The sequence below is a fragment of the Crassostrea angulata genome, chromosome 9, assembly GCF_025612915.1.
Source record: "Crassostrea angulata isolate pt1a10 chromosome 9, ASM2561291v2, whole genome shotgun sequence".
Classification (NCBI taxonomy): domain Eukaryota; kingdom Metazoa; phylum Mollusca; class Bivalvia; order Ostreida; family Ostreidae; genus Magallana; species Magallana angulata.
The window spans coordinates 26962098-26978202 of record NC_069119.1 but is presented as its reverse complement, the minus strand read 5'-3'; the positions used below and the strand labels follow the sequence as shown (position 1 = coordinate 26978202).

At 33.8% G+C, this 16105-nt stretch overlaps 1 pseudogene; it reads right to left on the bottom strand.

Moving 5' to 3' along the window:
• The window catches only part of LOC128163419 (polypeptide N-acetylgalactosaminyltransferase 5-like), an 86858-nt pseudogene extending 75858 nt beyond the window's left edge, over positions 1-11000 (bottom strand).
• Between the last annotated feature and the right edge of the window lie 5105 nt (positions 11001-16105).

Here is a 16105-nt window from a genome sequence, read left to right as displayed (position 1 = left end):
ATTGTTGCATGCTAAATTAATTTCCATTTCTCAGTTAAGAGTCCCCATACTTTTTTTTTAAATAATCCATGCCAATACGGTAAAAATGTAATTAATAACAAAAGAAATATTCTGTTATCAGAAGCACTAGAAACCTAGACCTTGTATAATCTAATACCCTGCTAAATTGCTACATCTAACAAGAGACTGGCAAGGTCCGTATCAAACACTTAAATCTTGGTTTAGCCCTTTACCGCAGTAATCTCCGGCATCAGTTTTAATTTCCCGGCTCCAGCAAGCATTCATTGACCTCATCAGTTATCCCCCCTTGGTTTGTTCTTCTTGACAGCATTTCCAATTACAGAAACACGGGAAACGTACTAATAAATTTACTCCGAGAGAAGAACGAAATAGCAAAAGACCCAGGCCCAGCAACTAGCAGAACTAGAGGCTAGTAGAAAATTTGTTTTACGAAGTGGCTGCATTATTATCGCAAACCATGCTCCAGCGCAGAAGCTGACTGGAAATATTCTTCGTTTTTGGCTTTTCCTCCCATTTTACTTTTCCCATGGGTTCTAGCTGGGATGATATATATGGTCCGGCAAGTTTCAAGAAGATACGATATGATATATGGCCATTGCCAAGACAGCAATCTAAAAATGTAATAAAATCCCACGTGGATTTACAACAAGAAACTCTTCTGTGCCAGAATGATCATGATATTTACTTGGTTCATCCTCCATGCTGAAGGCTCAGCTCAAAGAGTTGTTTTAATAGAGAGTTGCTGCAATATCCAGTACTTCGCTTGGACATACCTTAGTAGTTAATTGCTTTATTGCATACGAACGTCTAGCCACCCAAGGAAAATTGATGTAATGTGGATGAAAAAATTGCAATCACCATTGGAAAAATATAATATCCTCTTATTAATCAATCAATCAATGATATTGGGTTTTCTTAACAAATATATTGCTCACTCATGTTTATATAGAATAAGCATAGAGTAATGATTTTAAACAGGTTTCAAAACTCCTTCAGACACCTGCACCTATCTGTATTTGATGCAAATTAAATTCATTTTAAAAGAGAAAACATCTAGTTCCACTTTTATATTATATCAAAAATGCCAGGTTCATAATTTAAAGATTCTGATTTGTAATTTTTTAAAAAGAATTGTATGTGTAACGGTACAAAAAATAACACAAAAAGCGAAGACATATGGAAAGCAATAGATCGAATGTCAAGACTAATTCTTCTTCCTGCTTTACATGAAACTGATCCAAACATGGTAAACAATACAGTGAAAGGGAAGATTTATTCGCCAGAATCCTCGGATGGAGAAGAAGACTTGCCATGATAATCGAGAACGTGGATTTAATTTCCGAGGATCAGCTGATTGCACGGTGACAATATCTCTTTCTGTAACAATCAAGTTAGCGAGAATTCATCTATGTCAGATAAGGATCAATTGCAGATTCCTCGAATCCTTCAATTATAATCAGCAGTTTATTTTCACCAGAAACTTATAGATCGATCTTCTTTAAACTAGATCTGGGAAAAAAGCCCACCACAGATCCCTGTATCTAATTACATTTTTCGGCACATCCTTCAAAAGTGACTTATATTATTGGTTTATATAGATTCAAATCTAGTTTAGAACAAGTCTTGATATCTATAACCATGCTGTTATCATCAAAATCATAGAAATACAACTGTTATACTTATAAATAGTGTAAAGGCAAAACAATAATACTGTTGAATGATTGAAATCTTTATATTTGGTGGTGGCTCAATTTTCGTGGAATTCATGGGTACCTCATCCACAAATTAACATCCTCCATGAATTTATAAATTAGGGTAATCAAGTCATACTTCTTTTTGTAGGTATAAGAGAATACATGAAATTACATCTCCAGGAACCTGTAAAATCTAAGGAATCCACAAAAAATGGCCTCCTCCAAATTTTACGATTCCACAGTATCGACCATTTATGTAGTGTAGTCTTATTCAACTATATATATATGTTATAAAAATGAATTCATGATGCATACAGAAAAAAGATGTTTGTAGTGCAAGTATCATTGATTTGAACGCTAAACACACATTATATATACATTTATTGGGTCATTTATCATACCTCCCACAAGAATACTCTGTATTAATGGATATAAGGATGGTAAAAGTAAATGTATGATATGAAAGTTTATTTGTCATGATGCCAAAAAACAAAAACCTCAGCACCAAAAAAAGTGGGACCCAAATAAATGGTAAACATTAGGTTTAATCTATAACCTAGAAGTTGATAAATGACCTTGAACTTTGCTACCGTAATCATTTTAACCTTTGACCTATATTGGTTGCTAAAAACTAAATGAAATTTCCTTGAATATTCTATATTTAGCATAAAAAATTAGCAGCAGGTTTATTTCTAAATGAAAGAACAGAACAAAATCAAACCAGACACTCCTTCCAAAATCTGAGATGCATTTCAGAAAAATAACAGCAGGACCTAAAAATCTTTGAAATAGTTGGCTCTCTTCTGGAGATGCTGATTCAGCAGTTTAAACTGACACCATCCTCCGCCCTTTAAAAAATACATGTACTTCGATAAATCATGATCTGTGATCTTTTGACCATCACTGTATATAACGCCCTCTCTTCCCACTCACATGATATACAAAAGTCACCCCATTTAACACCGTTTAACCCTAGAGCCTAACAGAGGCGTCTATTTCTCCCCCTTGTAATTCAGACAAAAATCACAAGGTTTAAATTATATGTCTGGAGCAGTCAAAACAGAGATAAAGTCTTGTTACTGTCTGAGGCAAAAAACTCTTGTTCAATCTAATGATGGGCTGTTTTTTTAAGGTTGTGCAACAGGTTTTTTTCCCTTTTTTTCGCTGTGTGGCAAAGAACAATTAGAGAGCGATAAAATCCACTTATTCGTTCACATCTTGCACAGTGATTTTATGCATTCGCATCATTTAATAAGAACTTCAATCGACCCAGAAATCAAACCATACACCTAATTTCGAAGTCTAGCTCTTTCAATAATAAATCAGAGTTTAATGTATGGACAGTCCCATGATAAAACCAAATACACAACTATAATAGGCTTCTTGGAAAATTCTGTATTTATCTTTATCCGTATACTCTTATTTGCGATTCTGAATCTTGTCCAAATCTGTACTTATGGAAAGGTTGGAATTCGCCAAAAATTCTCTTGTCTTTTTCACACCAGACCGGAAATTTGGAGTCTTCTAAATACGAGAGAGACGATTTTTGAGGAGAAAAAAAATGGATGTTTTCCAATCATTTTACACGTCGACTAGGGTGATTAAAAACATCCATTCCCAAACGGCTCCGAGGCGGTCTTTGCACCGTTTTTCTCGCCCAATCAATAATGAATGGGGTTTTATCCCTTCAGGTGTGGAAGCTGGGAATAAGAAAACACTTGATCTATCAGAATGCTAAAATCCTGATCAATTTTTCTCTTTTTCTTTAGCCAGATAGATTTAGTGTTGGAAAGGACAATGAAGGCATTAACCATAAAGGAACCATCACAATTACATGTAGATTCTATCTTCAAGAAAAAAAATTCAAACTCCAAGAGTTGTAGCAAATACCCGGTAGTCTTTCAATACAGATTGTATTATTAATAGTTAATATATACGATAAAGATGACTGTCTTCAATTTTCAATGGACAACATTACCATCTGTCTTTCATTAAAATTCATTAACGGAAGTCTGCTTTGCTTTACAGATTTCAGAATATCCCAGTGATCTGGAAGTGTTGCAAGGATAAGATGCAAATTAATACAGATTGATTTTACTAATTCGTAGTTCTTTAAGAAGATAAGATAAGAAATATTTCCCAAAAAGAAATGGAAATTGGGAATATACTTATCTCCCTTTCATATCAATCCATTTATTTGCACTGCAAAGCCGACATTCAGTGGTCTAATGTTAAAGGAAAATATGTACATGTTTTTGACTTCAAATCTAATAAAACGTTTCTTTTTTAGTTTTCAATTCATTTGTAAATCTATAAACTTTTGAAGAGATTAAAATAAAGTTGAATTTTGATATTTCATACACTGATATCTCCAATACAATGGATACATCGAAGTGATTTGTAAGTCCCAACCACTTATTTTTTAAAGAATTTTAACCCTCAATATCTCGAATACTCGTATATCTTGAAGTTTTTTAAACAGTCCCATCTACTTAGAGAAAACAAAGTTGGACAGTATCGGTAGCTCAGATCTTTCTAAATAATAATTCTGAGTGAAAGTATTACTCCTCCATTTCCATACCTATCAGTGGAAATCTTTAAGAGAATAAATGTAATGAAATCCATTCTGTGATGAAATATTTGATAAAATCTATCAAAATAATTAAGAAAACAAAGTTTTTTTTCCAGGTAACTAGAGACAGAGTCGGTCTGTATCCTGGTGATACATATTTATTCATAGTTAATGGTTTGATTCAAAGAAAATTCATTAGTAATTTAGAATAATTCTATATAAAGTTTGATATTAACTTACCCAAAATATTATAATTCTCAAAAATACTGCTTATAAATAAATAAGAGTCAATATTCTTAGGTACAGTACTTGTTACATGTATACTAATTTGCACTAGCATTAATTTTGGCCACCGACAGGTTTCGATCTTTCTTCTACAAAAGCTGCTCTGATCTAAAACAACACGCACTGTACATTAAAGAATAAACACCCTGGACTAATAATTGATCAAAGAAGACGCTACAGCTATAGACCTTATCCCTTTAACCCCTCTGCTGCTTCAGCGGTCTTAACAATCAGTGGGGAGGATTCCTTATTCATTAAACATTAACCTGGGACTATAACATTGATTTAATACATTTTGCGCATTACGACCTGCTGAAAAACTTCCATCAACCTGCAGAGATTTTTATTTTTTTCCGATTCCCCGTTATTTCGAGTCAGTCACCTCTAGTTGTCTTTATCTACTCCATCAGTGCAAACAATGCTTAGACACATGCAATATATATTGTTTTTTTGGTATCCAAAATGTTCTCCAAGTCATAATAAACCCAGACTAATGGCTGACTATCACACGATAATGTTATGATTCTGAGATTTATTGAATATCTGGGCCGGGACATTAATTCTACATGTAGAAAGCTTTCAGTTTCCTTATATTCAAACCACTGACAAGACTTATTATAGCTAGGTGCATTTTCCCTGTTTCCATACATAGAAGATTTATCTAAGATTTAAAATGTGTAGAGGTTGGATCATACAACTTGAAGTACTTATTAACACATAGATGTACTGTAGTGTTAAAGTATGGGACGATAAAGGTGGGTGGCGCTTAGAAATTATTCATACAACCATTTCTTGTGAACAATTATACCTCAATGATAATACGCGGGGGTGTTAAGGAAGCATATGGGCAATTTAGCGTCTTGTTTTGACTGTTATATTCAAAATCGTGGAATAAAATAATTATTTTGAATAAGGTCAAAAACTTAGTATTGTCCTTTAAAATAGATGTCAGTGCAATAAAATCGGGTAGTACATTACTGCCACATTAGTGCGTTATCACGTGACAACTATAAATAGCTTACGTATATTCCTTAACATAAAATGAGATAGAACAACACTACCCCGCATTTTCCAAAATAAAATAAACATACCAAGCAAAAGCAAAACATCTCAGTTTAATCAAAACCGCTGCTAGAATCCTATGTTTTTCCTTATTAAAAAGTTATTCATCCGGTTCTTGTAAAACCTTCCCAACTTTTATATAGTTTGCACGGAAAACGGCAAATTGCATCAAAACAACCCACAACATGGGATTCTAGCAGCACTTTTCAATTTAAGCATTGATCAAACTAACGATACGTATAAAATTTCAAGTTCAATATATACGGGGTAGTGTTGTTCTAGTCGGATTTTTATATCGTAAACAACGACAGAGGAAAGCCTGGCCGAGAAAGAAAAGCAAATTTACATACCTTTTAAAGAATGATTGATAAAACTAACATCTCCCCCAGTATTCTTATGTTCAATTCTCAATAAATCACACCACAATACTTTATCAGAGTTCTTAGATTAGTTATATTTTGAATATGTTTACAATGCTTTCCGATCAAATTCACACGACATTCAACTTTTAGTCATGACGTCATCAATGTGTAAATCTACGTAATACAAACTAATTTCTGGAAAAAAATTGTCTTCAGTATTTTTTATTTGTTTTTTAACTACGTTTCGTTGCTTAGATATTTGAATATGTACATAATAATTAAGATTTGTGATTTCACGGAATTACATGCAACTCAGATTCCATATGCTTCCTTAACACCCCCGCGTAGCTAAGCAGTTTACTGGATGGCTGATGAAAGGTTACAAAAGTATAGATTCACTGCTCCATTGATCTGTAATCAAACACTGGTTGGTAAGATACAGTGAATGTCGCTGTCTGCATTTTCCTTAGAGAGCACTCCAAAATTATTTTATTTCTAAATCATCATTTTAATTCTTGAAAAAAAAAATGGCAAAAAACTAGGCGGTCATCATATGTCATTTTTAAGTTGGAAAGGTGCAAAAATATACTGTACATATAGTCACATTACATAACCTCATAGGTGTATAAAATACCCTCAAAATGCAATTCTTATTGAACACACCAAATCTGTTACACATTGATGGTGAAAAAAAATTATCATTCATAGTGCAATGTGCATTCCTTCGAAAAATGACTAAGTCCGAACTCCTCGCACTGACGCGCGCCGACCCCCCACCGGCAGCCTACCACTAGATGGAGTCCATGGTATTTTGCTTTGCCTTGCCTTGCCCAAGGGCTAGCAGACCCAGTGCTGGGTTTTCAGTGAAGTCATCATAATTCTTTGATGAACCAAAAAAGTGCCCCATCCCCCTGCCTCTATAGGGAACTTAAAAGAACACAGGTTTCTTTCTTCAACATGTTCTAAAAATAAAGAAGCCCCCCCCCCCCCCCATTACTTTTTGGCACTTAACAGGAACGTTGTTGCCTAAACATTTTGAAATGAAAAATGATATTGGATAATATAGTCTGATCTCATTTTTTACAAACCCTGAATCTATTTCTGTGGGTCCAGGGATGACACCTCGTGGCACAGTAACTTACTAATCATGATCATAATAATTCAACTGTCGGCGCTCACTGTATCAAACGCAATAGATTTATGCGGTCAGTCCCTGCGTATCAAAAGCAATTATACTTTATAGGGTCATTAACGGATTTAAAGAGAATCCATTTTGAGCTATCCGCAGAATGAAGGGTTCCCAATGAGAGAATCGTTAGAGAGTTCCATACAGGCCAAGTTTTGATTTATATGCAGTAATATATGACAAATAATGAATTGTTATGTAGACTAGGTCATTAACATGTTTGAGTGGACCATTAATCAAACAATTATAAACAATAAACTATTAAGAATGAAAACAATCAGTGAACTATTTTTTAATCATAATGGGGGAGAGCAAAACAAAATTCAGGGCTCATAAACTCGTAAGGTGATGTATATATATTGAGCAGTGTTGAAAATAATTAATTTCCCTAATCTAAGCTGTTGGTAAATAAAGGAAATAAATCAATCAATATACAGAAAGTGTCAAAAAAATTTAACAATAATACACTATAAAATTTGGCTTTTATTCATACCTGAATAATACATGTAATCCTTTCAAAATCTGAATACTTTGTAGGATGTTATTTTTACCCCATTTGTTATTTTTTCACCCTTCTAATACTTACAAACGCTTTCGCCCCATTTTGAATTCGCCTAGACTGTGTATAATGACAGGTACTCTTTTAAATCAACATAGCAGTTAAAAAAATTGTTTTGAATTTGCCCAGCCTGAAATTTGGCCACTGTCAATGAGGGTGATGGGGGGGGGGGGGGGGGGGGGGGGGGGGGGCGAATATTTCCCTGTATACAGTACACAATAATTATTGTAAGCTGCAGATCTATAGCTCCCGGTCTGAACAAAATTTGAATTGTCAAACTAGGAGCTACAGTTTCTTACGTTTTAAAAAGTTGCAATTTACCGTGCTAATGCCAATGCTAGTTTGGTACTGATAAATAAGACGGCTTTTTTTTCTGCAAAGTTTTTAAGCGCCGTAAATTGCAACTTTTTAACACATAAGGAACTAAACAGTAGCTCCCAAGTCGCCCATCTGACCTGGAGCTACAGTATTAGTACTGCATGTATACATCTGACATATCATGCAGACATTTAGCCCCAATCTCACCCCATATCCCTAAAAAATAATAAGCCAATTTAAGTGAAGACATGTCAACTTCTGCAAATATGACTGATCAATACAGCAGAAACTATTGATATGTGCATGTCAAGGAAGCAGAATGCAGAGACTTGGTTGTCATACCAGTATATGGGAACAGCTAGGAGAGACCATGACATGAAATCATCAAAGTCTGGACATGTACGTTTATATGGCTAGCAATGCAGGTTAATGTGCTCTGTCAATGAATTCAGAGGGTGTGTTGGTATTGTCAATGTTCCAATATTGCTCTTACTAGAGAGTCTGGACAGATATAGATGGGAAGACAAAATGACAGACAGACAGACAGATAGACCGACAGACAGACAGATAAGAGATCAAAGGGCTATTACTGATCAGACTGCAGAGATTTTCTTGTCAGGACTATATGTGCCACAATGAGAGGAAGTCATGTCATGATGTCATCGAAGTTGGAACAAGTGGGCCAGCTTGCATTAAATTATAAGTGCTGCAGCAGGTCAGTTCACTATATCAATGGATTAATTTGTAGGGTGTTTTGATAGTCAGAAAAGACAGACAGATGGACAGTCAGAATGACAGAGAGAGAGATGAACTGACAGACAGACAGATTGGTTATTAGTTTTTATGATGTAAAAAAGAAGACCTGTTCATCCTACATCCCAGATTTATGGACAATTTAAGTTTTTACCAATGTCTCGCTGAATACATTTATCAAGATATAAAACGATTTGATATATCTAGGGAAAATTTTAAATTACATTCTTATAAACCTCTTTGAGAGTTCTAAGATCATCATGCCTTAAAATTTGTTAGTGCTCATTAAAATCCACAGTCATCAAAATCCTTAATTAGACTAAGAGGATACATGACCTCCAGCTTAAAAAAAAATGCAGTATTAACCTTTTAAAGTGGATTATTATGTAATATTGTTCAACACAGTTACATAATGAAGAAGGAAGTACTGAACATATGTTTTAATAATACTTGAGCAATATCATGAATAAACAATCGGTACTCAACTTTTAATGTAAAGGCATATTTTTCTAATAACTATATGAGATACATTTAAGATTCATAAAACATACATTATACATTTTACTAATAAGAGTCTGTACCACTACGATGCATAGATCCAGCAAAATTTTCCAAGCAGTGGGGGATATTCGTTCTAGGTGATAATTGAGTTAGCAAAGGGGGGGGGGGGGGGGGGCCTGGTTGGACCATTCCTTTAGATCTGCATATGCAATGAGCATTTAAAAGTTGGAATACCCCCCCCCCCTTCCCCTTTTTTACAGACTTAACTAAGAATTTCAATGCAATAAAAACATGTCAGCTACATGACAATGTCTGATCTATAAATGCAGACATTTTTCATGTTTTCAACATTAGACTGAGCTCGTTAGTTACACAAATAGCTGGAAAAAAATTCAAAGCTTAAGTGCGTAATTCGTAGAAATTATCTTAAAATTCCAAATTTCCAAAATAGTCAGAAAAGTTAAAATAGGAATGTATCCAAGAAATTATTGTAAAAATGAATTCTACTAATTAATCAACACAGAGGTTATGAATATTAATTAAAACATCACTTGATATATGGTATGATACATACATACATAAAGGCCTACTGGGATGCATTCACATTCATAAATTTATAATTAATAAATCGATTGAAAAATTCAGCCTCATATTGAATTTCATCATTAAAAAAGAATTTAAAAACCATGCACGACAGCTATAAATATTGAATTTCAAAAAAAAAAAAAAAGAAGTACGTTGCCTACCTTGACCTGAATAAAGCACTCTCTGGCACAGTGTCCAGTGACACGGTTCCGGTGGACAAATGGTCTGGATAACGAGGTAGGAGCTTCCGACCCTCAGTCACACATGTCAACGTAAATGTCCACTCCTGTAATTAACGAACGTGTTAATTTGTCAACACTGATAGCTTAAACACATGAGTGACAGTAGCGAATCAGTCATAAAAAAATACAAACCAAAGCAAATACAGGTACTACTATTAGGGCTTGTGGTTCCTTGAATACCTGAACAGATCGAGAGCTAGGATTTTATCGTGCAACTGCGGACAGCAGAAAATAATACGCAGTTTTTTCGTTGCACCGCTTGATATAAATGGATAAAGATATTGTGTCAACCAGGGCAAACTGTGCATGATGCTTTAAAGGTTATCGAAAAAAATTGCGATACTTCTAAGGTAAAACTTTTGAAAAAATCAATACTGCTCAGTGATACACTGCCGAGACTGAATCTAAAAATGATTTTATCAGCGCTATTGCGAGCTCAATCACTGAACATTTAAAGTCTTGATCAGCAAACACGACACCTTAGCTGTGAAACGTGCATATAACTATGATTTCAATGATTCAATCCTTTGTCTTGTATACAAAAAATATCAATAATATATCACTCTGTAAACTGGTAAATTATACTATATACTCTATATTCTATGATTATTTTATAACACCACTTCTTGACTTTGTACTTTGGAGAGGGTTTATATAGGCTTTGCCTGTTGCCTAATCCATTTGATTACTCAATAAAATATGTTTAAATTTAATGATTCAATTCTCTTCCTCTTTAATTCTGTGAAGATCATATTTTTGTACTGAAAAACAACATGCAGTTCTTTTAAATAGAAAATCACTTTGATCTCACTCATAAGGAGAAAATTTAGATTCAATGATTCATTTAATGATTTCATTAAATCTTAATTTCATTAATATTTAGAAGATCTTCATCATATGTTCATAATAATTATCGAGAATTATCACAATATCATCAATCCAATTTACATGTATATAAATCAAAACCTAGCTACCTTAACTGCTTTGCAATCATCGTAATTATTGGACATTAACATGACTATAGGTAAAATCTTGTTTGGTCTGATTATGAACATGATGAAGCATTAACAAATGCAGAGTGCACAAACAAAATTTAACTTTAAAATGAAAGATACATAATGCAACCTAGCATATCATCCCCTTTTATCGACCAATTATGACAATAAAGTGCATGATCAATCAATTACCATCAACCCCCAAGTTAGAGAACGCAAATTTCAACACTGAATAGTATTCACACTTTCTTAGACTACATCCCCACAATAAAGTCTGCAATTACAGTACACAGAACAATCTGGAAGGAGGCAATCAACAACAGAATGATCCCTAGTGACAGTGCACAGAAAAAAAACAACCATCAACCAGTTTTTACAAAATTGTGATGAGTTTCCGATTTTTTTTTTTTTCGCTCCATTCTTTGGAGATGAGAGTCATTTCCTGCTTTCAACAAACTTCCTGATTTCTGCCTCGATTCGTGATCGCATAACACATATCTATATAACATCACCATGATGCTGGCAGAAATGTTTAGCAAAAAAATACCTCCATGTTTGTATTGTGCATGACTAGAGTTCTGAAGAATTCGGTTGATGCACAATGTTACGAATGATTTAACTCATGAGTTTTGACATTCAGAGAAAAAAAAAACACAAACTTGAAATACAAAACAAATGGCAAATGATAAAATGATATTAATCTACGCTATTAAAGACATATGCAATTACATGCAGTAAGAATGGAGAGCTGACAAAACAGCACGCATTTACAAAAAGGAAAAAAGGCATAATTACACTACAATTAATTTTTACCATGTATTAAATCACAGTATACACTAAGCTTATCAAAATTGCACTGCTCACATGCTCATGTACTTTAAGGGGTATGCCCGCAATGTTAGGTTTGATTATTCAAGTTGTACATTCTCCATTTAACAATCATGCATGAACTTTCAAATGAACAGCTTTAAACTTACATAACTAAACTTTAAACTTACATAACTAAACTATTTCATAAAAATGAAATAAAACATTGACCTCACATGCATTATGTAAGGGAGTATATAATAACAATAAAAAAATTATTAAAAACATGTCATGGAAAAATAAATCTCACCAAAAAAATGTAATTAATTTCAAAATTAAAATTCACAGATAACAAATGACATTTTAATTTACATTTTTTTATTACTTTGCGAAAAACAGTATCGTTAAGCTTTGCATTTATGCAACTTGCATCAGTTATAAGCTTAATGAATGCAGCCGAAAAAAAAAACTGTCTTTCTGAACACAGCATCCTATAAATAACTTTTTAAATCGTGACTCTTTGGGATTTCATCTGTTGACGACCGACTCTAATGACAGATAGTTTTAATCTCGGAGAACGAAGTCGACCCTTGCTGTCTCGTCAGGTCATACGTGACGCGATAATTACACAACGGACTGGCATCTCACTAAATTCCAAAAATACACAATCTGATAGAATTCTATTACAATGGTCCATTGAAAAGAAAGGCGAATTCAAATTTTTACATTTTTGCAATTCTAAGTGCTTATTTTATTACAGAAAACTGGAAACATTTTGTCTTTAATGCATTTTAATTCTGCATATATTGGAAGAGCATTAGGAATTTTATGAATAAGATAATATATATGGACTGCAGTCTAGTGTACTTGTAAAATTTACGGACAAGCATTTATCATAATACTTTTTTAATGCAATTCTGATTAATGAATGTTGTTAAAATTTCATTAAAACGGCAAATGACAATAATAAGTGAAATACAGGAAGAGACAAAGAGAGTGAGTGCAAATTAAAATTTTCAGATTTCCAGGTGTATCGTTACAATATATGATACTGTAACATGTAAATTGCACAAAATCTGAATGCAATTTACCTGTATTATAAAGAAATCAGCTTGTAAATTCCCTGCAAAATGCAGAACTCTTAAATTACCAGTATACGTACTTTTTAGGTTTAATCTTTTCATATAAAAAAAAAATACTGTTAATGATAATTACACATTTACATTATTGTAATTATATCAATACGATATTGTAATTATATCAATACGATACAGGTATATGTACTAATGGAGAGATTCTGAGACAGCTAGTTTTAGTGGACTAAGTCCCAATTAAGAACTTTTGGGGGGGGGGGGGGGGGGGGGTTGTTTCAGGAAGCAAGGATTAAGGCTAAAAAATTAACATGCAATATAATTCAAAAATATCTTCCAAAAATATTGTCTCCGAGTGACAGCCCTAATTGTAGCAAGATTTGTAATCTGTTTTATGTAAATAACGGTCTCATTTCCATTGATATAACACGAAGAGAGACAAATTATACATGACACTTTTAAACAGAGTCGGTTGTAAGTGGTATGTATAAACAAATACGATATTTGGAGCACCTTAATGCAGACATATGTTACACCTGCTGGGTTGACAGTTATGAGGAACTAAGATTTTATATTGCAACATAATGACTATTTAAGAAGCTGTAAAATGAAAAAAAAAATGTCACAATTAAAAACCTCAAGTTGTACATTATATGGCACAAGTATTTTATAACTTGGTTTATGTATGCCATATTGTGCTATTCTCTTTTGAATTATTTTTGCAGTATTCATTCATTTACTAACAGAAAAAAAAATGTTTTGCATGCACTCTTGTACTGTTAAAGTCACCAATTTAAAAATCACCCCCAAAAAAATCACAAAATAAGAAATGTACCTGTTTTGGAATAAAAACAGCAAAAATTTCCACCAGCAAATAAGACAAATGTAAGAAAAATTCAGACATAGAGATATACAGTAATTAGTACATACAGAACATACAATAGTATAAGCACTGTGATACAACAGGACTACAAACAACATGAGAAACAATGGCATAAGCACTAAAACTAAAACAATAACCCTTAATAAACATCATACCTACACAACATCATACCTACACAACAGCATACCTTCTTTATTCTTTATGAGATTTTTATACAGGTGCAATATGGCAACACCATCTTCCCAAGTCATTTAGGGGTTTCTGATCCTCTTAACTTAAATTGGGAAGATGATTGGAAACACATACAGCCATGGAACAATGTATTAATTCAATAAAAGACTACAGTCCAACCCCCAATCCCTAAACCACCCACCCGTTACCCCCCCTCCCCCCCCCCCCAGTCCCCCCCCCCCCCCCCCCCCCAGGTGACCTATTTCTTTACCTTTACTGAGTCACACTGCTTTGACCTGATTGATACCACATTCATACTAGAGGACATTATTTTTCCTTTCAATACATGTTTGGACCACAGACAGTGATAAGATTAAGGATATTACTCGAGAAACACAGCCTTCAGGGGGGAGAGAAAGCTTTCAGTTCAATATCATTTATCACGATTCAGGACCAAGCCACCAGCTTAAAAACAAACACACAGATAATGTTACAACAAAATCTTCTGTGATAAGGTCAAAGGTCGGCCACGTTTAAACTGCTTTGTACACATAAACAGTTGTTTATCAATAGGTAGCAATATCATGATAAATACGTGTATGTAAATTATTCATTAAAATCTGGAACATTCCCCGTCTTGTTTTAGGTGAATTTTTAGGTGAGCTTTGATAATTGATACTTTTTGTAAAAATCATGAATTTTATTTGAATTTCTTAACATTATCTTATTTATCTAGCATAACTGTCTTGCCCCTTCATACAAATATCCTGAGGCAATAAGACTTACATGATTAAAAGCATAGATTATATTATTGATCATAAACAAAAGGTTTGCTATTAAGAAAGCAGTATCTGATGTACGTACATCTTTAACAGCTCAATATATATACAGTCATGTACATTTCACAGAATGGCAGTCGATCAGTATCAAAATCAATATACAGTAGCAATAAATCTTAAATATGATTTCATCTTTGCAAGATTTAAAATCACATGTGTACTAAAAAATAATCTAAAACCTAAAGGACCAAGAGTACAATATCAAGTCATTATAGTGCACCGTATACAGCAAACACATTTTCATAAAGGCCATAAAACCACAATTTACACTTTATTCTTTTCAGTAAAAGTATATTTAAAAGTATATCTTAAAAAAAAAAAGTTATTACCTAGAAAATTTCCCCAAAAGCTTTCCAATAGCCTGCGCCCAATTCATGGAATTTATAAAACCCGAGTTGATTTCGAAGCTTTACATGTGAAGGCACTTAATTCTGACACTCGACAATTGTTTAGCTTGCTGCCGTCGTAATAAAATGCATGTAACAAATGGGCCTAAAGGTACCACAAAGAGGTACGCCAATGCTTTTGTGACAGCAGTGTCGATCCACACACTAACCGATACTTGACAAATTGTAACAACTCTTTGGTGAACTAATGACTTCAGGCAAATCAGTATTTGTTCACTTTTTCATATGAATACATACATACATACAATCATGATGCGCAGTAAAATAGTATTCAAAGTAACCTTATAAAATGACTGTCACTGTCCATTCCCCCTCCCCCCCCCCCCCCCCTCCTTGCCCATTCTTCCAAGTTCTTTACACCTTTATGGTGAACTATTTAATAACTTCAGGCAATTTTGTATTATTCACACTTTGGAATGCATAAATACATCTAAAACCATAGTACATATATATAATTATAACCTACCAGGCTAATATATATCAAATGAACTTCATCTTTCTCTTACCTACCCTTGTTCCAACCCCCCCCCCCCCCCCCCGGTTAGTGTGTATATACCCATGCCAGTACACAGTACATTGTAGAAGTTTCTAGATTTTGTCGGAGAACATCAAGAGTCCCCCCTTGAGAACTTTAATTTACTTTGAAATTCGGTGTTAAGTGAGGGCTTTTTTGAACAATGATTTTTCCACTTTAAAACATAGTTTCGTTCTATATCATTTCTACCAAGTAGGATTCCTCTGTTTCTTACAGAAATTGATTGTAATTCATAGC